At 36.9% G+C, this 26,600-nt stretch overlaps 1 pseudogene; it reads right to left on the bottom strand.

Annotated features, from left to right (window-relative positions):
- Positions 1 to 259: 259 nt before the first annotated feature.
- LOC101444860 (thioredoxin reductase-like selenoprotein T pseudogene) overlaps positions 260 to 26,600 on the bottom strand; it is a 36,504-nt pseudogene continuing 10,163 nt past the window's right edge.

Below are 26,600 nucleotides of genomic sequence, written 5' to 3'. Positions count from 1 at the left end.
AGAAAAAAACGTTGCAAGTAGTAATGTTTATGTATTTTTAAAACTATTAACTGGCTAATTTTTTTAAAAATCTATACAATGTTATCGCACTCCACGAATGTGCAGAATTCTGAAATGTGCCAGCACTGAAAAATTGTCTTTCATTGAGATTTTCCAAGAGTTACAGCGAGACTGCCAAGAGCATATGGTCTGTACTAACAGCTTGCTGTCTTCAGTACAGGACTTCATAATGTCAGTCATGCTGCTCTTGCAGAAATCCCTTAATGTACAAGAGTTCTCAGTGCTGATAGGTGGGGCTATGATCGATGAGGGGGGATTGAATCCATGTGTACATTGAGCTTCATTTCATTCTCAAGAATTTGAACAAGCTGTTGCATGGATGGAAGGTGACCAGATTCCAGCTTAGACCATACAGCCACATCATTTAAAGTTGTCTCAAATGCACCTGTTGACATACACTCGTTCTCAACCATGTTGCTCAAGAAGAAAACCATCGTACATGCTTAGACTTGTTTTCTTGGCCTCACTGCCAGGTGCTAGAAGCTTGCATGCCAAAGAAAGCAAAAGCATCCTTGCCAACAATTGTTAGGCCTATTAATACTAGTTAGAATTCTGGCAGGAAAGGTGTTATATGTCTGTATATTGGTGGAGGAAGGTAATTCTCTCCTTCACTGCAGATGGATGTCTGGGTACTACTTGGCTAATAACCCGCATGCACTCTTCAAACACCTGCCTATATAACCTCAGGAAACACAAATCTGGAACTTGAACAGCAGCCCTGTGGCAAACTGCACCTCTGATCTCTTGCTAGGCATGCTGCCCGCTTTGGACGAGGCCTCACTCTGGACCACGGCTGACGCAGTTACCAGAAGTGGCAAAAGCCTTATCTTGAACAAGCCAGGTACTTAGGCTGCCCTCTGACTCTCACTGATGATTTCTAATGCTTTAATCTCCTCCTTTAATAGGGCCATCACTTCCTGTTCCTTTGTATGTTTTGTGACCTTTAGTTGAAACTGCCCCCCTTCCTTTTTTTTGTATTAGGGAATGTTTTAGTCTGCCAGGCTGCCAAAATGCAATATACCAGAAATAGGTTGGTTTTTACAATGGAGATTTATTAGGTTGTAAGGCTACAGTTTCTAGGCTAAGAAAGATGTCTAAATCAAGGCATCATCAGGCAATGCTCCCTCCCCAAAGACTGGCTGCTGGCGGTCCTGGGCTCCCCTGTCCAGCAGGCACAAGGCAACATCTGCTTGTCTCTCCCTTCTCTTCTGGGTCTTGTTGCTTTCAGCTTCCGGGCTTCCCCGGCTTCCCCTCTCAGCTTCTATGGGCTTCTCTCCATCTTTCTCTCTATATTCATCCTGTTTATAAAAGACTCCAGTAAGAGGATTAAGACCTACCCACTCTGGGTCCTGGGTCACATCCTACTGAAGTAATCAGCATGTCCAACCTACAAAAGGTTCATAACCACAGGAATGGATTAGCCGTAAGGACACGATTTTCTGGGGTCCATAAACGCCTCAAACTACCACAGGAAGTTGTAGATTTACAGAAAGATCATGTAGAAAATACAGAGTTCCCATATGCCCACCCCCATTAGAAGCATATTTGTCTTGGCAAAAGACTTCAGTGAGCAGTGAGAGAGGTTGGCTTCTCTTCAATTTAAGATAATTTAAGAATTGCTATAGCTGAAGCAATTCATACGATGAGGGTATCAACTGTGATATCTGCTTCAGTTTCTGTTAGACATGAGGCTCAATGGCTAATACTGTCACATACTATAGCAGTTTCAATGAGATTCATTTTAAAAAAATATATAAATACTTATGACTGTCATCAGCTGGAGTAACACTTACAAGAAAGCACCCATTTAGACCTCTATGAATTTACATGGTTGAAAGAAGGAAGTGTTTAAAAAACCCTCTCTCCCCCATTTGACATTTTAAATATTACTGTGAATTTTTTAAAAACTTGCAAATTTCATACATTTTAAGGAAAGCATTCAGACACCATAAAATAATTTATGGACATTAAAATCTCAATATGTAAAATTCAGATTTACAAAAAGAAAACCATCATGGAACCTTGTGTTTGGACCATGTGAATATTGCTGTACCATCTTTAAGGCAGGGCATAATTCTTCATCCATAGTCCAAACGATGTAGGTAAACTCTAAGCATTTCTATACTAGTATCTTTGGTCTAATTTATGCAGAAATATTCCCACTTGTTATATAAAATACTTACTGGAAGAAAGAAGTGACGATTTGACGTTTGGTGTCCCTTTTAACCTTTGCAGTCCTTCCCAGGCCTTTCATTGTTCTGTCTTAAAATTTTTATTCTAGCCATATATATGTGACCTGAAATCTCCTCTCTTAACCACGTTCACCTGTATAATTCAGGGCTGTTAGTCACATTCACAGTGCTGTGCTACCATCACCACCAGAAACTTGGACATGTGGTATGCTAATGTGTTATCACTGGAATTTAAACTCTCAAACATCTGCTTTTTAATCTTGTTTCCAGCAAGTATTATTACAGAACTTTCCTTGATTGCCAGGAGCTAACAAAAAGGAGGAGGAGAGAGGGATGGTATAAAGAAAACTCCCAAAATGATTATGACGGACAACCCAATTCCAAAAAGCAGTATATGTACAACTGCAAGCAAAACAGTTCCTTCCGACTGCCCTAGAAGATCTAAGCCCCCTCTCAGTCTGAGGCAGAGCGGGCAGAATGGATATCACCACCCCAAAACCCTCAAGACTGAGGAATGAGCGAGCATAAGGGGGGATGCAACCTGGGACAAAGTAGAATTATTAACAATGTAGTCAGGGGAGAACATGTAACATTGTTTTAAAGAGAGTAGTTATCAGAGGTTCTGAGGGGAGGGAGGGGGAATAATAGATGGAACACAGGGAATTTTTAGGGCTTTGGAATTAAGTGTAAACTACAATGTTAACTATAGACTTTGGTTAGTAGTATGCTTCAATATATATTTTTAACAAATCAATTCTATTGGTACATATTAGTAGAGCATAAATCTAGTCAAAGTTTACTGTCAGTGGTGTTTGGTGTAATTACATATTTGTGTATTCATCACTTCACTCGTTCTTAGAACACTTTTGTTATTCCAATAATAATAACAATAAACAAAAACCAAACAAAACTCATCACCTCTCAATCTCTCTATGCTTCTGCTTCAATATTTATCCATCAATTGTAGCGGATGTACCGCACAATTGTAACATGTTATTAATAGGGGGAGGTGTGGAAAGGGAATGGGGGTACTTGGGAATCCTTATACTTTCAGTGTAACTTTTCTGTAATCTAAAACTTCGTTTTTTTGTTTTTTTTTTTAAGATTTATTTTATTTATTTTTCTTCTCTCCCCGCCCCTCCCCAGTTGTCTGTTCTCTGTGTCCATTTGCTGTCTGTTCTTCTGTGACCACTTCTATCCTTATAACAGCACGGGAATCTGTGTCTCCTTTTGTTGCATATCTTGCTACATCAGCGCTCTTGCGGCGCCATTTCAGGGCAGGCTGCACTTTCTTTCGCGCTGGGCGGCTCTCCTTACGGAGCGCACTCCTTGTGAGTGGGGCTCCCCTACGTGACACGGCACTCCTTGCGCGCATCAGCACTGCGCATGGGCCAGCTCCATCCGGGTCAAGGAGGCCCGGGGTTGGAACCGTGGACCTCCCATGTGGTAGACGGATGCCCTAACCACTGGGCCAAGTCCGCTTCCCTATAATCTAAAACTTCTTTAAAAATAAAATTTATTATATATTTTTTAACAAATCAATTTTGTTGATACATATTAAAGTATAAATCCATCAAAGTGTACAATCAATCAATGGTATTTGGTGTAACACGTAATTGTGCATTCATCACTTCATTCTTAGAGTGCTTTTATTATTCCAATAATAATAAAAATAATGCTAAAGAACAAAGAACAAACAAAACACATCACCTCTCAATCTGTTTCCCCTGCTGTAACCAACTGCTCTTCTGTTTCCTTCTCTCTAGCATATTGGTATTTATATTTTGTAAAAATAGCCTTTTATAAGTACTATCACCCATATCCATGTTTTACATGAGGTTTTAGTGTCTTATACAGTCCTGTATTACAGTTTTTAGCTTTCCTTCTAGCAATATTTGCAACCGTAGACTTTCTCTTTCAAGCACTTTCATACCCAGTCTTTGCAGGTTGACCTGTGTTAGTGCTCTCCTCCAGGGATGATCCATCAGGCAGTTCAGAGAATATCTCCAGTCTAAAACATTGGGGCCTCCTTGGTCCTTTCAGTGTATACCTCTCTTGTAGTGAGTATGCCTGTGTGGTCCTAGAAATTCTCCCAATTATATGGTTCTGAATGTCCCCTCTTCCCTAATAAACAGTTTCCTCACAGTCCCCTGCTTTGCACTGTGTATATCCTTCAGCCAGCAATCCTTTGACTGCTCTTCCCAGACACTGTGTAGTAGAGTTCCATGAACTGTCTTCTACATGCACGTCAAGTTCTAGGACAGCAAGTCCCTCAGGTCACACCAGAGATTTGGTCAGACACACAAGCTCTCAGTATGTATATGAGTGTTACTCAGCTCCCTCTCGAACCAGGACCAGCCATCTGAACTGGGAGTGTGGAGCAGCTGTGTGCCAAGCTGTGAAGGATGAGGGAGGGGCCAGCCAGGGTGCCAGAAGATCTTACTGCTTTCAAGTAGCCTTTTTGTAATCCAGTGCCCACCCTTTTTCTGAAGTCCTTTGTTTTCTGGAGCTTTGAGAAAGATGTTTCTGCCACTTATTGTTTGTTGTCCAACTCTTCTGGGGTGGGGGTGGGGGAGAGGAGGCTATGTTTTTTTTTTTATTCTTAATTTCTTTTAAATTGCATTGTGATCCAAGAGTACTTTTATGTAGTTTTTTTATTTATGGAACTCTATGGTACATAACGTACTTTTTCTCTGACCCTAACATATGGTCAGTTTTTGTGAATGTTCATGTGCATGTGAGATCTCTTATAGGGATTAGTATGTGATTATAAAATCTATAATTGATTTTGTTGTTGGAATATTTTAATTATTTTATATTATATATTAAATTTTTTTGTCCATTTGACTAATTTCTTCTGTGAATGGTATTATTAGTGTGTTTTTCTATTTCTTCTTGCATTTTTCACATCTCCTTTATATAGATAGAAGCTGTGTTATTTGGGTCCTAGGTATTAATAATTGTATCTTCATTGTAACTTTTGGCTTTTGGCATTATGAAGTGTTTTGTTTTGCCCTTCTATGTGTTTTCTGGCTTAATTGCATTTTTCCAGATATTAGAATTTTAACCCCAGTTTTTGTACTGTTTCTGTCTGGAATATTTTTGTCCATCCTTTATGTTTAGTTTGTTTGCATTACTATGATTTCTGGTATTACTCATATGTATAGCACAGAGTTGGCCTTTGCTTTATTAGTCAATTTGAAAGTATTTTTCTTAAGTGAATTAAGTAATTTCACATTTATTGTTTTGACTGATATATTTGGTGTCAATTTTTGTTATGTTATAATTACTGTGACTATTATGTTGTATTTACTGTTACTTTCCCTATTTGTATCTATTTGTGTCTTCTTTGCCATTTAAAATTTTCTTTGCTGTTCAGTATTTTGTAGTTTTGTTATAATAGCCATCATTATATTTATACCTTAACCTCTCTGATCTGCCAGTTTAAATGATACTTTTTGACTCTCATGTAATATCAAGTAAAAAAAAAATCAGATCAATATTTTCAGTTGCCTTCTTTCTATTTTGTTAGAACAAATCGTATTACAGACCATACTTCTATTTATAGCCCTATCCTTGTTTTAGTATTAGCTCTAAAAATAAATATACGCCTGTCATCAGTCCTTTCGCCACAATTTTCCCAGGCATCTTTTTGTTACATGAAACTTAACCGTTAGTAGATTCCTCATGAAGGATATATGTGTTAATATTTCCAAAATTCTTGCATGTGCAAAATTGCTTTTCTGTAATGTTGATACTTGAAAGACTCCTTGGCTAGATAGAAAATCTTTGGTTTACAATTCCTTAAGTTTCTTGAAAAGACTCTTCTGCTCTTGCCTTGATTTGTATGTTGCTTTTGAAAATTCTGTTGCACTTGTAAGTGTTCTGATCTATTTTCGTCTGTAGGCCCTCAAGAGTTTTTCTTTATATTTCAAACTTAAACTTTTCTACTAAAATATGTTCCAGAGTTTCTTTGCTTGTTCTGGGCCAATTGTCCTGGGTACCTGGTATTAATTTACAATGTATATTGTAGATTCCTGTCTTATTTCTGGGATGTTTTCTCTGTTTATAGTTTTAGATAATAGCTAGATAATTTGCTTGTTTCTTTTTTTATCCATTTCTCCTACTCTCCCCCCCCCCTTTCTCCTTTTCTCCCATCCCTCCCTCTCTCTTTTTTTCCTTCTTCCTTCCCTCTCTCCCTTCCTCCTTCCCTTGCGTTATTTTTTCTTCCTCCCTCCCTTCCTCCCTCTCTCTCCTTTCTCCTTTCTTTCTTTCTTTCTTTCTTTCTTTCTTTCTTTCTTTCTTTCTTTCTTTCTTTCTTTCTTTCTTTCTTTCTTTCTTTCTTTCTTTCTTTCTTTCTTTCTTTCTTTCTTTCTTTCTTTCTCTTTTCATCCTTTCTTTCATCTTTTCTTTCTTTTTCTTCCAATAATGTGTATAAATGTATATTTGATCATCTTAGCCTACTTTTTATAAAAAAAGATTTTTTAAATTTATTTCTCCCCCCTCCCCCATTGTCTGTTCTCTGTGTCTATTTGCTGCGTCTTCTTTGTCCACTTCTGTTGTTGTCAGCGGCACGGGAATCTGTATTTCTTTTTGTTGCGTCATCTTGTTGTGTCAGCTCTCCGTGTGTGTGCGGCACCATTCCTGGGCAGGCTGCACTTTCTTTCATGCTGGGCGGCTCTCCTTATGGGGTGCACTCCTTGTGCGTGGGGCTCCCCTATGCAGGGGACACCCCTATATGGCAGGGCACTCCTTACACGCATCAGCACTGTGCATGGGCCAGCTCCACACGGGTCAAGGAGGCCCAGGATTTGAACCGCAGACCTCCCATGTGGTAGGCGGATGCCCTAACCACTGGGCCAAGTCCGCCACCTTAGCCTACTTTTCATTTCAGCCACTTTCTCTCTGCATGATTTTACTTTTCTCTTTTAAAAAAACCTCATTTTTATCGTCTTGGATGCTTTTCTTTTCTTTAATGCTTCTCATTAAATTTTGTTTTTGTATCTGTTTTCTCTTGCTTGACTTGTAATTTAGTTTTTATTTATTTTTCTGTTTTGTTTATTCTATTTACTTCCTGAATTCAATCAACTCAAATTCCATTTCTTACTCTTTTTGTCTGTTTTTTGTTTCTAGTTTTAGAATTTCTGATTCAAAATCATTTTTCAAATTTCTAAATTCTTTGTTTAAGGATATTTAATTCTATATGGATTGTTGTATTACAATTTCTTTTACATCATGGCTATATTTAGAGAATTTTCATCAGCTTGGTTGTTTTGAGTCACATTTTCTGTTTTCTACTTTTAGTAATTCTGTATTGAAATGCTTTGATTACTTTCTTCCATTTCTGTGCATTTTGTGACTATGTTCCTGGTACAATAGCACTATCACCTGTCAGTTTAGTGATTTTATGTATGCTTTTGGTAGTGGGAATGAGATTTCCTTTCACTGCCTTATCTCCAAGGGGCATCACTCTTCCACTATTATTTGATTCTCCTCAGAAATAACGATTCTTTCCAGCTAATCTTGACCATTTTATAGCACCTTCTCCAAAGCCGGTGTTATGGACTAACAAGCCCCAGACCTGTATTCTTGTGTTCAGTTTTGGGCATCTCATGTTAGATTTTCCCTTTATGGGAGACATATTTATGATACACACACATATATTTCGTCTTAGTCCTCCTTTTCCATACTCTTCATACCTAAGACTTTGAAGGAGTGAGGAGAACTCTGTTGGATTCTTTTTTTTTTTCTATTTTTAAGTATTTGAAGTGCATGGTATTCTTTGTCTTCTAGTAATGTATTATTTTATATACACATCTTGATTTTTCTGTTTTAGGGGGAGACTTAGAATCAAGTGACTGCCATTATTCTGTGGAAATTCCCAGACTTCCTTTAGCCATTGATTTCTTAAGTCAGAAAATATACTTTGTATGATTTTTTCCTTCAAAATTTTGAGAACTTGGAGCTCTAGGGTACGGTGTTCCATAAATGTCAATTAGGTTCAGTTGTTTGAATTGAACTCTTCTGTACCATTACTGATTTTCTTCTAAAATTTTCTATCAATTAAAGAGAGAGGAGAGCAAAAATCTTCAAATCTGTAATGTAATTGTGGATTTCTCACTTCATATCTTCAGTTTTTGCTTTACATATCTTTTCCTCAAGCTTTTTCTAAAGGAGGTACCAGGGATCAAACCTGGGACCTCAGACATGGGAAGCAGGTGCTCAACCACTTGAGCTACATCCACTCCCTGCCTTATATGTCTTGAAGTTATATTACTAGGTACATTCACATTTAGGATTGTTAGATTTTCCTGATTAATTGATCCTCTATCATTATGAAATGTTCTTTTTTCACCCTTAGCACTGCTTCTTTTCTTGAAATCCTCTTTGTATGATATTAATATAGCTACTCCAGATTTCTTATGATTAATGTTTGCATGGTATATCTTCTTCTTCCTTTTATTCTTAAATATTCAGTATTTTTATATTTAAGTGTAGCCATGTTTTAGTTTCCTTGCCTGCTCAAGGAAATACCATGCTTTGCTTAAACAGTGGAATTTTTTTTTCATAAAGCAGAAACGTGTTTATTAGGCACAACAATGGAATTATATTAGCTTATGGTTTTGAGGCTAAAAGAAAGTCTAAATCAAAGCAGCACCAATGCAATGCTTTCTTCCCAAAGGCTGGCATTCTGGGGCCAGCTGTCAATAATCCCTGGTAGTTGCTTCCTCTGTCACAGGGCAATGCACTTGGTAGTCTCTCCATTCTCTTCTGAGTTCTGTTGAATTCAGCTTCTGGCTGCCCCTGTGGATTTCTCTCTTATCTACCTGAATTGCATTCCACTAATAAAGGACTCTAGTAATAGGATTAAGGTCCATCCTGATTGGTTTGGGCCACATCTTAACTGGAGTAACCTCATCAAAAAGTCCTGCTTACAGTGGCGTCACACCCACAGGAATGTATTAAGTTTACGAGCATATTTTTCTGGGATATGTACAGCTCTAAACCACCACATCTTGCAAACAGCATATAGTTTGATTTTGTTTTGTTTTGCTTTAAATCCAGTCTAATCATACCTGCCTCTTAGTTGGAAAGTTTAAGGCCATTTTTGTTCAATTTAATTATCAAATGTTTGGATTAAATCTATCATTTTTCTGTTCTTTTGTCTTTGTGTGTATGTGTGATGTTTTTCTTTTTGTTTTTCTTTCCTCTCTTCTTCCAGATTGAGTATTTCTGTATTTGTGTGTATATTTTATTTTACATCATTTATTGGATATATACTAGTTTTTAGTGTTTTCTAGGAATTAAAATTTAGAGTTTTAATTTATCATAGTCTATTTTCAAGTGATATATACCACTTCAACTATAATTTAAGAAGCTTGCAGTAATATTTTTCCAGACCCACTCTTTGTTTTTTGTCTCTTGTTGTCATGTATTTTACTTCTACATATATATTATTTTTGTTATTACTTTTTCTTTAAACAGTCAATCATATGTTTTTTTCTAAAATAAGAAATGGGAATTACAATCTTTTGTATTTATTCAAATGTTTTCCATTTCTGGTGCTCTATTTTCATGTGTTGATCACATTCTGTAGCTTGAGTAAATTGATGCTTTACCATCTATAGGTGCCACCAGGAGGCCATGCCTACCAATACATCTGTTACTCTTAGAAAATTCTGATCCCACTTACTTTTGCATAGCCAATCTCCAAATGGTGAGGGTGAGTCTTCAAATATAGCTAGCCAATCTTATGCTAACATGCCTTTGCTCTGTCCCCACGTGTTTTCACTGAAGCTACAATATAAGGCACAGACACATTTCTATTCCTTCCTTCCCTGCCTTTTGGCTAACCCTGGTGCTTCTTTCTATGGTCCTGCTTAGTTGTGCTGTGCTCCCACAAGAATAACTTTCCAAACTCTTCCAATTTCTCTCTCCTGACCTGCATTTGGCCTTGTCATACCTCCCAACAGATAAAACGCTTAAACAATTGCATCATGTCGGACCACATTTTCCCCAGGTTCTATTTTTCTTCAACCTAAAGAACTTCCTTTAACTTATTTTGTAATGCAGATCTGCTGTTAACAATTTCTCTCTGATTTTGTTAATTGAAAATGTTTCTTTTTCACCATAATTTTCCAATATTTTCACTGGATTTGGAATTCTGTATTGGTAGGTTTTTCCTTTCAACTCATTAAATAAGGCCTACCATTGTCTTCTGGCATGCATTTTTAATGATAGGAAGTCAGTGATATTTTTTCACCATTGTCATTATTATTTTTCCCTGAATGCTGTAAGATTTTTCTCTTTATCTTTGACTTTCAGCAATTTGAATCTGACATTTTTGAAGTTCTTGGATCTGTAGGTTATTCTTTATAATGACATTTGGAAAAAATTCAGCCTTTATTTCTTTAAATATTTTTTTTCTGCCCCCGTATCTCTCTTCTCCTTTTCTGAAACTCCAGTTACATGTATGTTAGACTGTTTTGATATTTTCCTAACAGTCATGGAGGATTTGCTTATTATTTTTAATTTTTAAATCAGTATGCATTGAGGTGAATAGTTTCTATTGTTCTTTCTTCTAGTTTTCTGATCTCTTCTTTTGACATTTCCAATTTATTTATTTATTTTTAAAATTTATTTCTCTCCCCTTCCTCCCACCCCTCCTCCCCCCAGTTGTCTGTTCTCTGTGTTCATTTGCTGTGTGTTCTTTAGTACGCTTTTGTTGTCAGCGGCACAGGAATCTGTGTTTCTTTTTGTTGCGTCATCTTGCTGTGTCAGCTCTCCGTGTGTGCGGTGCCATTCCTGGGCAGGCTGAACTTTTTTTTCACACCTGGAGGGTTTTCTTACAGGATGCACTCCTTGTGTGTGGGGCTCCCCTACGCGGGGGGACACCCTGCGTGGCAGGGCACTGCAGCACTGCACATGAGCCAGCTCCACACAGGTCAAGGAGGCCTGGGTTTGAACTGCGGACCTCCCACATGGTAGACAGACGCCCTATCCATTGGGCCAAGTCCGCTTCCCCGACATTTCCAATTTAATGTTGAGTTTTTCATATCATTGTTTTTGAGTTCTAGAATTTAAATTTATGTCTTTTAAAAAGAATTTCCATTTATATACTGAGATATAAATGGAAATATACCAGTTCAATCAATGTGTCTATATTTTCCCTTAAAGATATTTATAATAGCTTTTTGAAAATTCTTATCTGTTAGTTCAAACATTTCTTTCATCTATGGGTTTGTTTCTATTGCATTTTTTTCTTTCATGGTTATGGGCCATCTGTTTTTTTTTTAATTGTCCAGTCACTTTTAATGGTGTTAGAAAACATTGTTGAAAGTCTGGATTTTAAGTATATCCTTTAAAAATGTTGATTTCTGCTTTGCCAGTAGTTGTTTTACTGGCAAGTTATCAGGATCTTTGAGACTTGATTTTAAACTTTATTCAGGTGAATTCAAGGTTGCCCCTACTCTAGGGCTAGAGTAGCTCTACTCCTAATGTCTGGGCTTTTGGTGTGTCAAATGCATGCTTGCTGTGACCAGTGAGGCCTCTCCACTCCTGAAGGACAGAATTCTTCTATCTCCCAATACTATGCAATCTTTGGAATTTCCATTCAGCTCATAGCTTCCCATAGTTTTTTTTTCTGCCTAACCAAGCAGTTTTCTGGAGATCAGAAAGATCTTCTTTGCCCAGATCTCTTATCTTAGGTACATTTCCCTGCAAATTCCACCTGCCTCAGGAGCCCTGATTCTGGTTGCGGCACCCTCAGTTTAGCAAAACTGCCATGTTCTGGTTTGTCTTCACCTCTAGAAAAGTTTCTTCAGGCAGAAAGCCAGGGCATTTACAGGCTTCACCTTGTGTGTTTTTCTTCTTTCAAGGATCATAGTCCTGTGTTGCTGATTATCCTACACCTGAAAAAAGTTGTTTCATGTGTTTTGTTCAGTTTTATTGTTTACAGCAAGAAGGCTAGTCTGTTACTAGTTACTCCATTGTGGCTAAAAGCAGAGGTTCTCAGGCTCTATTTCTAATTAAAGAATCTTCATGTCATTAGGAATTTTAGTAATAATATGCTGTCATTTGTATGTATTTGTTGGATAGTTCTATTTGACAACAGAATTGAGTGAATGCTGTGGGGACAAATGTTTCCAACTTTACAACCACTATATCCCCAGAAATTGACAAAAGTAGAACTTAAAATTCTTATTAAAGAAAATGATACAAAAATATTTCATGATGAAGAATTGTTAATTCAGGGCTTCCTTTTCACAAATCTCTTGTTATCTTATAATTGTAAGAATAGATTTAGTATATTGGAAAACTTTTCAAATATTTACATTTTAAAGGTAAAAAAGTAATGGTAAGGTGATTGAATACATTGCAAAAATTACAAATAGAATTATAATTTTTTATTTCCTAGTTGTATGCTTGTCTCAGTAGGAACACAGTATGCATGAATGCTTTTCCTGCTTCCAAACATATAGCTAATCAGTAACATATCATCAAATTTTCTTTTATGAAAGCAGACAAGAATGCTTTGCTAGAAATAAAATTTAAACAGTGGGAAGCAGATTTGGCCCAGTGATTAGGGCATCCTTCTACCACATGGGAGGTCTGGGGTTCAAACCCCAGGTTTCCTTGACCTGTGTGGAGCTGGCCCATGCGCAGTGCTGATGTGCGCAAGGAGTGCCGTGCCATGCAGGGGTGTCCCGGGCCGCTGACAACAACAGAAGCGGACAAAGAAGAACACGCAGCCAATGGATACAGAGAACAGACAACCGGGGGGAGGGGAAGGGGAGAGAAATAAATAAATAAATAAATCTTAAAAAAATTTTTTTAAACAGTAAAGAAATAGTTTTCCTTTTCCGCTTATTAGGTAATGGATATTAACTGATCAAATATACAAACGTGTGTATGTGTATACATATGCATGCATGTATATATACACTTGTAAAATTTGCTTTCAGTGGTTATATGACTCTGTGGTATATTGGGTTTGGATTAAAACATGAGATGTAGGCATTGGTAAAGTTGAAAGTTGGGGGATTAAGAAGAAATGACATCCCATGTCGGCTTACCAGCATGAACACAAAGACTGATGAATATAGATTCTGTTAGATTTAGTAAGTAGACCAGTGTGACAAATTCCCAGAGCATACCGCAGGGTAGGACCAAGGAACATTCCTTCAATGAACAATATCTGGGCATCAATTGTACCTAGCAATGTGTAGGTTGCTGGGATATAGAGGTTAGTATTACCTACTTCTGGTCTCCAATAATGTAGTGGTTTGAATAGGGTTCCTAAAAAATTAATATCCACCCGGAATCTCAGAATGTGATCTTATTTGAAAATATGGTCTTTGTAGATGTAACTAGTTAAGGACAGAGGTGACCCTATTGGCCCTAAATCCAACAACTGGTGTCCTTATAAGAAGAAGAGAAGACCTAAAGAGACAGAGAAGACCATGCGAAGAAGCATATGCAATTCAGGAACTAGAAATATTTCCCTAAGTCTCTCTGAAGGGAAAAAATGAATTACAAGCAACTAAGAGATGGTGTTGAAGCCTTTGTCATTATTATAGCAGTGAAGCTTGAAGCTATTTTAGTAAAACCAATGAAAAAATTTAGTTTCCAAAATATTCAAACTTCTCTTTGAATTAATAGCATTACTTAGTTTTAAAAGTATTTGTATTAACTATCCTCTTCAAAATAAATCTTCCACTTAGTCTTGTTGGTACTGAATAGTTTCCCACAAATAGCTTATCTATTCTTCACCTTTTTTTGGTTTAACATATTGCCCTACTTGGGTTACCTTTCTTTTTTAGAATTTCTTTGTTTTTTCAGAGTTCATTTCCTTTGTCTGCTTGGCTACAGACCATGGATCCTAGTCAACGCTCAGCATAAACTGAGTGTCAACTGTATGTCAGGTACTGTGTTAGAGACTTTGCATACACAGATAAGTTCAACCAAGTGTTTTTGCCTTCCAGGACCTCACACTCAGAATGGGGAGAGAAGGACAGGTGAGTAGTTAAATTAGTACAATAATAGAACCAGGAAACAGATGCTATTGGATCATAGGGGAAGTAGAATTGGTACTAGTATTATGGCTCAGGGAGGACTTAATAGGGAAGATTTTAATAGACATGTGATGGTATGTAGGAACTACATGGGTGAAGAAAGTGTGTGAAGGTAAACCAAAAAAAAAAAAAAAAAAAAAGACAAAACCAAAACAAATGGCACAGGTTAAAATCCAGAGACTTGAGACCTTGGAAATTATATAGCACATGTATGTTTTTATGTTATTACTGAATCTGCTTCTCTCTAGCTTGAACCCTTCAGGAATGGGCACCATTGGCATTCACACATATTGCTTAGGTAAAGATGAGAGTATTAGTTACATAAACCACTCCAAAATGGAAAGAAAAGAAGTAGTAGGACTGAAATCTGGGGTGGAACAATTTCTTGTCCTGGTTGCCAGGTGACACTACTAGCCCAAAACAATTAGTTGCTGTGGAAACAAGTTATTTATTAGGTACTACCCCTTTCACTTTATTTATTTAGTACTACCCCTTTCACTTTCCTATTTACAAAGTACATTTACATACATTGTCTCATTTGAGTCTCACCAAAACCTTGTGAAACAATAACTGGTACTAATATTCTTCCCAACATGGGGATAAAGAAGCTGGCATTCAGTAAGTTGAGTCATTTGAACAGGTTCGTCCAGATTGTAAAGTGCAGATCTGGGATTCAGAACTAGGTTCTCTGACTTCATAATCTAACCTCTTTTCCTGATACAATGTTTCCTTCTGTCAGAAGGAAGAACACATTCCAAAGAGGAAAGAATGTGTGATTTGGAAGGGAGGAATTCCACATGTAAAATTAAGGGAATGATGTCATCTGAAGTGGTTCTTAAGAAGACTGAGTTCTAAGGAGAAACAATGTGCATAGCTAATTGTTCCACCAACAGTAAATTCATATTTTTCTTTTGGTTTAAGATATTTTACCATAGGGCAGGTGTTCATGTTTTTTGGTATCGTAGATGGAAGCAATGAGGTAACAAAACTACATGCCCAGGGAGTAATAGAAAGCACACTTTCTAGAGTCAGATACGGCTCCTAATCTTCTCACCACTATTGGTGCTTCGTTAAATTATGTAAACTCGCTGCGCCTCAGGTTCCTTGACTGGTAAGTTGTTGATAATTAAAAAATCTTTCTCACAGGGTTCTTGTGAGGATTTAATGAAAAGATACATGTAAAGTACCCATATATGAACAGTGTCCAGCAAATAGTTACTGAAAATGCCAGGAAGTTTTGCTATTTTTCTCATCCTAAATCTGAGAAAGAAGAGTGACAAATCTCATGTGCCCCAACAATCTTGTTTAAATATCAATTGATATTGCTAGATTCCAAATGTCATATCACCCTCTAAACCTATAAGAACATTCTTCCCTGGAGAGCTTTGAATAGTCTTTTTGTTTGGTAGAGATGCCATTATAATATTGTAGAACATTTGACTTTGACTTTTATAGGCAAGTCCTAGGTTAGAATAATTTTCTATGAAATGTAAAGCTTTAGAAATTGTCTACTATACATTTATTGCATAGTAATACTTCTACTATTTAGAGTGAATTTTTGCTATCTGAAATTTTAAGGGACTGAATGGAAACCATTTCAAGCAGGAAGCTGTGTGTAAAGGAGTAACTTTTGAAGCTTAATGTTATATGATGGCAGTAGTGAGTTTAATTTTGTATACTTTTCCTGCTTGGACTATGCTATAAGTTAAATTTATGCCTTGAAAGAGTAATTGCATTTTTTAAAAAGATGTTTATAAAGATAAATTGGTGCCAGAAAATCTTTCATGAAGAGCACAATCAGTACTTTTTGGCTATGCCACTCCTACCTTCTGGAAAACATGGTGAGTTTATATAGTTTTAAAAGAGACATTTGATTTAGTTAGGTGTCCAGAGACCTCCACATGAATTGTTAATTTCATATTGCCCACAACAGCCGTCCTGTGAATGTTTGCAGAGTTTATAGGCGATCAGTTACAAATGTGATTATACTGGCCATTCCTCAGACCTGACACTGGTTTCAAATTAAAAACTGACAGGCCTCACCTGCTCCTGGGTTCACCCACAGGTCACCTTCTTGTCACTTCAGCTCTCCCCCCATTAAAGTGACATCTGTGTTCATAAAGAGACTGAGAGGGGCTGTGAGGTGTTAGAATTGTTAAGGAATGAGAATAAGGTGTCTCCTGCCCAGATAACATAGCGCTCAACTTTGGCCTTTCAAGAGCCCGTGGGCCAGCAACACCCAACTGTGTTTCCAAACAAGAAGAGAAGCCTGGAGAGGCCACCCGCTCCTCCTAATGCAACCATGGATCTGAACGAATGTGCCATTATTCAAGATGTGTGTTCACGCCAGGAAGAGGACGATGGAAATAGCAATCTAAAATAATCTTCGCAGAAATCGAAAATATTCTCCAGGCGTCTTATTTACTCCAGGGAAATGAAGAGGTTTATTTTTCTCTTTTAAGAAGCACAACAAATCAATTAGATCAACACCGATTTGAATGAAGTGAAAAAAATTTGAATTATCTATGCAGAACATTTGCCTAGAATAATTTGCCACATGTTAACTGTAATGCTTGCCTACAAACATGATGATATATCACTTCCTTTCCAAGAAATAAAAATACTTTGTGAATGTTATTTCAATTAAGATCATTGAAAAATTAAAGAAAAAAAGATAATTTCAAAGAGAAAATCTAGATTATAAACCATCTCAAATAAGGAACAATATCTTATGTTTCAGTATCTCTTGTACTTCGGATAGTACAATGCATAGAATAAGCGTTTAATAAACATGCTGAAGATAATAGCAAAACCTAATGTGCAGAGGAGATAGTCATTGAAAAAGCCGTACGTCTGAATGTTATCATTAAATCCTGATTATGAAAGTAGAAGATTCTTACTACGGTCTAAGAAAACAAGAATTAATTTATTTTTTCTTATATCAAAAGAAACGCTTCTTTTTATATTAGAAATAAACCTCTTTATAGTTATGTCTGCTTCCAGAGCTTGAGGAGGCCAAGGTGGTCCCAGGACGTTTCTGCAGCAAGTCCTGTGAAAGAGGCAAGCTCCCTAGCTGTCTGTACAAACCTGGGAGGAGGTGGGGGATGAAGAGTTAAGGCAGAGAGGAAAACCAGTATCCCCAACCCAAATACTTAAAATATTCCTCCAGTCTAGCGTAGATCAGAACTCCTTGATTAATTTACACATCACAGCTTTATTTGAAAGTCTATCTTCAGTCGGTTTCTCCACCAATTTATTGGTCCCTTCCCAGGCTGACAGAGAGACAGCAGCCCATGGTGAGCTGAGCCTGGAGCTGGCGTGCCTGGGTGGGAATCCCAGTTATGCCACTTATGACCCGTGTGACCTGGGCTACTGACTCAACCACTCTGTGCCTGAGTCTCCTTTTCTGTAAAATGGGAACAATAATAACCCCTGCCTCATAGAGTAGGATTAAATGAATTGATCCTATGTAAAGCATTTAGAACACTGCAAGGTCATATAAAAGGCTATGTAGGAGGTAGGAGTTGTCAGATCAAACAGTAACACGAGAATAACTGTAATACTTAACTGGCATATTTTGTAGAGTTGCTAAAAGAATTAAATGAAAAAGTAAACAATAAGCTTGCATACACTTGTTTGACGGTATGACCATTACAATATTATTGTTCTTATGCATAGAATACACTGCTGATCTAACTGCAAGGGCTATAGAAACTGTCCCTGTGCTCAGGGAGACCCATCCTCTACAACTGTGACCTGGTCACTTATATACCCGTTTGTCCAAGAAAGACAATGGAAGCCCTGGGCTTTAGAAAGGTCACAGAACACAGGTTACCTGGCATCAGGGGATTAAACAAAGATTTACAGTGGGAGGTGGTACTTGAGATGAGTCTTAAAAGATAGAGTTTTGGAGTAACTGAGTGGAAAGTATTTCATTTTAGGAGAGGTATACGTAGAAATACACATATATTGAGAACTAGGTTGCAGAAATATTAAAGAGGCACTGGCATGTATTAAAGATTATCTTGATTGCATTTAAAATTAGAGAGGGAAACAGGTTATGCACATGGATGTTTATATAGTTTATCCAAGTTGAATCACACAGGGGCCAGGAGATGCACTCATTTACTGGCACCTATAATCATGCCAGACTACTAAAAACTGAAATAATAAGAATAACAATTATTATTATTTATGTGTTGTCATTTTTTTTACTAAATAAGAGGAAAAGTATTAACAACTTTACATGCATTCCTTCATTTAATTCCCACAATAATCCCACAAAGGTAGGAAAATGTTATTGTCTGTATTTTAAAATTGAGGAAACTATGGAGGCTTAGAGATGTTAAATAACTTGTCCATGATTACAGAACTCATTAGTCAGGGAGCCAGATATTTTTAACTGGAGGCCAAGCTACTCACCAACTTCAATGTTATGTCACAAAATGTGTAAAGCTCTAAACACATTTTAGCAGAGATAATAACACTGAGCTCAAAGACATGGTGGTGATGAATGCATTTAAATAATATTGAAGTGGAACAAAAATGGACACAAAAGATACTTGTTTGGTGGAGAGAAAGGGTGGGAGAGAGATTGGGAGGGACCCAGGAGGTGCGTCTGGGAAGCTGGTGAGACTGTGCCTCTTGAATGGGGTGTTACGTGGGTATTCACTGTGTGTATTTTATAAGCTGTATACTTATGCTTGATATCTTTTCTGAATAGAAGATATACTTCAGTTAAAAAGGTTATGAAAATACGTTTGATATCCAGATTTTGTTAAAAAGGTGCACTCAAAGACACCTTTTTAACAGAGTAAGAAACCCACATGAACACAAATGAACAGTTTTTAGACCCAAGAGTTCCTCCCCTATCTCCTCATACCTGCCCCAACCTGCTTTAAAGAACTCAGAGAGACTACCATGAGGCCCTGAGATAAAAAGGCAGAAATGAGAGGTAATATGAAAGGCATGTGTGGTACAGGTTAAGAAAGTGAACCAGAAATGGAAAACAGTCCTATCAATATTTTGTTAAATATCTGGGTAAGTAGTCTAGAAACTAATCAAACATACAATAAACCTAGTTGCTATCAGGTTATTTGAAGACAGGTCATTGATTACTTGAGCTCAATTTTCAAGCAGATGTATGGCAAATTATATATAAAAGCAGTTGATTCATAGAAGTCCAAGCACATGGAAGAAAATGACTCTTCTCTCTGGACTGTGCACTGGAGAGCAAAATACCATTAGGGAAACACTATACAGTTACCACTGGACATCCACTATTCTAGGAGTGGTGTTTCTCATCATATTTCTGTTTATTATATCTGTATAATATTCCTACAGTTTTCTTAAAGTGTTGTTTGAGTATTTTAGTTTTTACCTAATTCTTCTTATAAACAAAAGTGGCATTATATAAATATAAAAATAGAATGTGCAGATAAGGGGATTTATTTGATAAGAAATCAACTTGGTAAATTTTTTCTTCCTTTAATCAGAATTACTTTGTAAGGAAAATTAGAACTGGGTTAAAGACATACTCCTCCTTTCTGGAGTTCAGGAGATGGCACTGTTGCTTATCCTCCTGCAGACTAATACAACATAATTATTAAGCACAAAATGTTTGCTCAATAGTGATTGGTCTACTTACTATAATAAATTTGGAGTTGCTTGTAGGTCTGCATTCTAGCTGCCTGGTTAGTTTCTTAATATTTAATTTTATATAAAAAATACAAGCTGAGACAATATTGACTTCAGATAGAAGAAGTGAGCAGCAAAGGAAATAGTTTTGGAATTTGAAGGCAGAAGGCCTAGTTAGCATTTTGGTTTTACCATTTACTATGTTAATTTAGGTAAACCACGAATCTCTTCAAGCTGTTAAAACTGTAAATAATGTCTATGTCTCTCACAGGTTTAATGTGAGGATGGAATAGGATCAAATGAGGTAAATGTTCTTTCCTGACAATCACAATAAAATGGCCACTCATGTGCCTGTAGGATATTTGTGTTAGGAAGTACTTTCAACTTCTCTTTTAGGATCATATATATCCTTTGTGCTTCATTTCATTCTGTGCTTCTGATGAACTCTTCAGCACATTATCTTTGACCCATATATTGCTATTACTGAAAATATTCAGTAAAACATCGGTTATCATTGGAATATAAAACCCAGACAAAAAGTGTAGTCCTTCCCTTTTAGAAAATTACGTAATTTAATATAATAATGTACTGTGTATACTCGGATTCATTCCAGGAAAATCAGAAAAGAACTGAAATGTTTCAAAGAAGTATAACTAACACACTGTATAGGAAGGGAAGAGGTTTTTAATTTTTTTTTTTTTTTTTCCTGAGGATAATACTAAAAGGATTATTTGGAAAGATAAGTCTGAGGGAGATAGAAATTACAAGAAAAGTGGACAGGGACTAGAATGAGACACTAAAACTCTAATATAACGGGGATCAGCAATCTATAGCCCATAGGCTAAATGCAGCCCATCACCTGTTTTTATATAGCCTGTGAGCTGAGAATGTTTTTTTACATTTTAAAAAAGAATTTATTGGGAAATGGGTGAAAAGAACAGAGCTTGCTGAGAAATGGGAGAAAAGAATGGAAATATGCATCAAGATTTGGTGCAGGCTCCTCTGGGCAGAGGAAGCTTACATTTTTAAATGGTTGAAAAATAATCAGAGGAAGAATAATAGTTTCAAGTGAAAATTACAAGAAATTTGGATTTCAGTATCCATAAATAAAGTTTTATTGGAACACAACCATGCTCTTTCATCTATGTATTATTTATACATCGCAGAGTAGTTGCAAGAGAAACCATATGTCCTGCATGTTCACTGTCCAGCTCTTTACAGAAAATGTTTGCTGATCTCTAATTTAAGGCCAGTATTCAGGTCATAGAAAGGCGGTGCATTACACACATAAGGTAGTACGCTTATGGCAATCATTTTCCTCATATACCTAGATTCTGAAATTGCTTGGAGTTTTAAAATTGTTCTAGCTCCAGGTTGCATTTGGGCTCCACTTAAAGACAACCACCTTCAAGAGGCTTATTACTTTGCTCTGATAAGGGACTACCACCTTTCCCTACTGTAAAGCCCAAAGCACTTTGCAACTCTTTTCTTGCCCACAATCTTTTGTCTTTTGTCTTGGATGTTGTTATCTGCATGTTTATCTAATCTTCTCAGGTAGGTAGTAATCTCCTAGAGGAGCAGGAACAGGTGTCTTTCATCTCATTTCCTCCCTCTTTGTCTAGTCAGTGTTTTCCCCAGAACATTGCCAGTGTTTATTGAATGAATGACAGTGGTCCAGTTAACCGTAACATTTTTAAAGAAAATTGATTTGTTGGTTCTTAGAAGGTTTCTTTTAGAGATATACCTTCAAGATGACAATCTACTTGGTCACAGAATACAGAATTGGATAATGTCCTTCAGAAAGAAGTTCTGTATTGGATGAGGTATTTATTAAGATAGTTCTTCTGCTAGCTTCCTTGTGATCCAAGTAGACACTCACTATTCTATCCTTGGTTTACTGAACAATTTCTTTTTTATTTTAATTTATTTTAAAAATTTATTTTATTTATTTCTGTCCCCTTCCCCCCCGCCCCAGTTGTCTGCTCTCTGTGTCCATTCACTGTGTGTTCTTCTATGTTCACTTCTAGTCAGCAGAACTGGGAATCTGTCAATTTTTGTTGAGTCATCTTGCCGCATCAGCTCTCTGTGTGTGTGGCTGCCACTCCTGGGCAGACTGCGCTTTCTTTCGCACTGGGCGGCTCTCCTTATGGGGCTCACTCCTTGCGCATGGGGCTCCCCTACGCGGGTGACACGCCTGCGTGGCAGGGCACTCCTTGTGCACATCAGCACTGCATGTGGGCCAGCTCTACACCGGTCAAGGAGGCCCTGGGTTTGAACCGTGGACCTCCTATGTGGTAGGCGGACGCTCTGTCCCTTGAGCCAAATCCACTTCCCTGAATGATTTTTTTTAAACTTCTGTTTACATGGATCTCGTCTTGGAATATGTGCTGTTTCTTCTAATGACCTTCTGAGAAACAAACATTAAGATTAACTTTTCATTATTGCTGTTCACTTTTTATACTATTAATTTAACTTAGCACTATATATACGTGGGCTATTGTTTTATATTCTTCTCATCTGTCTGGTGAATGAGGAAAAAAATTAAATTTCAACTAAAAAAACAGAAGTCTTTTTGATGTAAAACTTTTTGGTCTGTTGTTTGGATGTTATTTGGGCATTTTTTCCTGTATCACTTTCTCTTTTGTTTGCCTAAAGTATTTCCTATCAAATTTTCTTTTTCTCTGATAAACTTCTTTCTCAGTGTAAATAGAAACTTCAGTGTAAATTAAAAAAATGGGAAATTCACTCTCTAAATTCAAAGAAATTTTATATAGCCTAAGCAATCAATATACTGAATAGATGAGGATAAATTAAATGAAAATAAACTGAAGATAGAGCTGTGTATGCAATTCTGGGTTTAAAAAAAGCATCTTTTCGAGGTTTGTAAAACTATGCTTGGCAGGGGAAAAATAACAAAAATAGATTTACTGAGGGCAACACTTTAAAAAAATGATTTGGGTATTGATCATTTTTAATCTTTTGCCCTGAACAACTGGGAGATGTATTATAGTTAGAGCCTGCAATGAAAAGCAGGTCTGTTTTTTAACCTGTTCCAATTCACTTTGACATATTTTATATCTCGGGGGATTCGGCCACAAAGTCCATTAGAGCTTTGGAGGCAGTCAGGTCAAATCAATTGTCCACACTGCAGACAGGGCACCCATCATTTACGGTAATTCACCCCCGTCATGCTAGAGGAGAGGAAAGGTTAAAAGCTGTATTGCCATGAGCGCATATCATCTATCTTTCAGTATATTGGTAATATCCAAACATTGCTTAAGGAACAGGATGAACAACTTTAAATTAAGTTGGATTTAGGAGTCCTATGGGCAGTTCACAAAATTCTGTTAATGATGTTTTAGAGGGCACAAAAACTGCTTATAAGTAGAATTGAGGAAATATCATGTTCCCGAGCAAACCTGAATAATTTTTCATGCTTGATAAGAAGTATGCAAACTATATATAATGCTTAATAATGAAGTCTGAGAGCTTCACAATGGCTTGAGTGACTGATTCCCTGCTCATCTCCTTCTCCCATGCCAGATTCCACTTCATGTTTAGTTATGTGTATGGAAGAAGAGATACATACATCAATCAGCTCTATTTGAGGCATGACGATAGGTTCCAAACAAGGGAGGGAGAGCGATAAAGTCATTAATTAAAATTTAGCAATTTCTATGTTTTTAAGAGGAAAAACTATCTCCCACTATTTTGAGGATGACATGCTTAAAATGTGTCAAATAATATGCTATGGTGGGCATCAACATAGTACAAATGAATCCCTTAGGCTTTGTTAGTAGGTAGAATTGACTTCACGTTACAAACCCATCCATGTTTCTCTGTCGCATCGGTGACTTCTTTGTCTGTAGTTGTAGGCACTGCTCAAGTATGTCTGTTCTGCAGTTCCAACTGAGGTGAAAAATTATTTGCTTCTTTGCAGAAGGGGTGAGTTAAAATGTCAGTGGAAAAATTAACTGTTTATTCTTCCTTTTTACTTTAGTATTTTCTTTGCTTAGATATATTTAAGAAAATACAGACTTTTTTGAATTATATTTTCCATCCTGGACTGCCTCATGGGAAGGAAGTAATTTTAGGGAGCATCATAACTTTGGTGAAGAAAAGAATAGGATGTGAATGAGTTTTAATTTTATTTGGGGACCTATCTATGACTAACCAAGGAGATGTTGGAAATTGCACAATCCATGCAGCAAATCTTTCACAATGCTTCATATCTGCTTATTTCTATTTAATAAAGGATGCAGAGAAACTTCATCTATAGAAAGAGAGGTAATTCCCCTGGAGTAGAGTTGTATTTGTGACAGTTTAGGGAAAAAGTGGTTCCATTCTATTGGCAATAATTAGAAAGCAAAATCTACCTGTAACTATTAATGAAATTCCTTTTAGCATGACTTCACTATGATATTGCTGCAAGCCAGGGCTTCCTTTGTTCTGTAACTCCTTGTTTCCTCCATCTTCAGGGCTTTCAGCGATTTCTGAAGGCACAGAAAGTGGAAGAGATACGACAACAGCAGGAAACATAGACATGTAAAAAAGAAAATGCATGACATCACATCAGCTGCATGCATGACCACATCTTGAAAAAACCAACAACTGCAGCCAAAACTCTAGTTAGATGGCAATGATAATTACAAGCCAGGAGCAAGCTTTCCACTAGTTCTGGAGTATCATAATGAATATTGTTTAATATATCTGCTCTGATTCCTCCATTTATAATTACTGATGAACCTCAGATCAGGAGAATTTCAAAATTTCTGCTGAAGACAATTGTTCTGATTTTAAGTTTGAAGAGGGAGAAACATACAAAGTTGTTTGGACTCTCAAACTAGAAAATAGTTCATGCATCTTCAGAAAAATTTTCTTCAAAACATGCATCTGGTCTAATATTCTGAGAGCCAAATTTCTGCTTAATGCAATTTGCAATAAATGAAATAGGACTGGCAAAATGGAGTCATTAGTGGAAATGGTGGCTTGCTAGACTTTGAACAAAGCAGAGTTGCAGAATAGAGCTTTTCTCAAATAATTTGTTGTTTGAGGAATATATTTGAAATGTATGTTTTAGAAAACCCAAAATAACAGTTTCAGTTGGCCAAAGTGTCTCTTACTAGTTATGTCTTTATTTGTGGCAAAGCCAAAGGATAAGTAGAAGAATGGAATTTCTTCTATGGAGTTTAAACAAATGATTAGACAGTGAATTAGACAGATACATTTCTCAGATAGGTTGAGAAGAGCAAGGAAATGAAATATTGTTCTTTAGAAGTTCTCATACAGTCTGTATTTTCATTTTTGGGGCATTTCCATCACAATACTTTTAGAAACCTATGATAAAAAGCGCAGAAGTCTAATAGCAAAAATTGGACCTAACTTGTAATTATTTATTTATCCATACTTGATGAAATAAAACACGTCCAGATTGTTGTAGCTTGGAAAAAATGATGGGAATGTTTGAAAATCAATTTGGTTTCCCAAGTGGATGTGAATGTATTTCTAAGGCATCAGAGTGTAGTTATTATGAGGGGGTTCTAGAGCAATGCATTTCTAATGGTGAACTTGGTATTTATAGAATTGAGAAGTGTAGCCAGTGTATTGAGTGAATGGGACCTGTTAATGCATAAGTGGAAAACACTATTATTCTTTCCTTCACTGTCCCTTTAGATGTCACTGCATTAAAGAAGACTCCTTGACCAGCCATCCTACCTAAAATAGCTCCTTCCCTCTTCCATTCTCTATCTTCTGACTCTCCTTCATTTTTCTTCTCTGAGTTCTCCACTCTGATATTATATTGTCTGTTTCTCCCATCTTGAATTAAGTTCCGTGAGAGGAGGAGCTTTGTTCTCCGCTGTGCCCCCCGCACGTAAAATGGCTGGGCACACACTCGGTGCTCGAGAACTATTTGTTAAATCAGTGAATGAATCAATATATGGATTTCCTCCCTCCCTTCCACTCTCGCCCCCCTTTCTTTTTCATCAAAACAACACTGTGTAGCTTGATTGCCCATTTTATTCAGCACTTTGGCTCAGAATTACTTTTGGCTGTTTCCAAATATCAAATAATTTCTCAAAGGAGAAGAGTTAGTATTAATGAATATTCTAAACAACATGCAATGTGCGTGTGTGTGCATTTTTTAGTAGGTACCAGGGATTGAACCTGGGACCTTGTACATGAGAAGCTGACACTCAACCACTGAGTTACCCCTGCACCCCACTATGTGTTTTAAATGTAATAGTGTGAAAGTTCAATTCACTTTAATAATACCTTGGAAACAGAAACTGGAAACACAGTGCATGGATAGGAATGGATTTCAACTTAAAAAATTTTCCTTTGAAGTTTTAATTATAAAAATTAAGTTATGTCTTAGAAATTTGATGTCATCTCATGTGTAATTTAGAGGAAGACCATATCCTTTCTACTCAAATATCCCTTTCTATATATTTATCTCTTTCCCTCATCCCCAAATAAATTCTATCCAATAAGACTGGGAAGATGATGGCCAGAGAACCCATATGAGAGAGATTACAATCTTCACTCCCAGTTTCTAGTCAAAGGACTGGCCAAAGAAATTTCCCACATGGGAATCTTTTCCTCAGTAAGTCCTCACCTTGCTGTCCTACTTTTGCTT

This window comes from Dasypus novemcinctus, chromosome 13 (assembly GCF_030445035.2).
Source record: "Dasypus novemcinctus isolate mDasNov1 chromosome 13, mDasNov1.1.hap2, whole genome shotgun sequence".
In the NCBI taxonomy this organism is placed as follows: Eukaryota; Metazoa; Chordata; class Mammalia; order Cingulata; family Dasypodidae; genus Dasypus; species Dasypus novemcinctus.
Note: the sequence above shows the minus strand (reverse complement) of the source record. Positions and strands in the feature narration are given on the sequence as shown.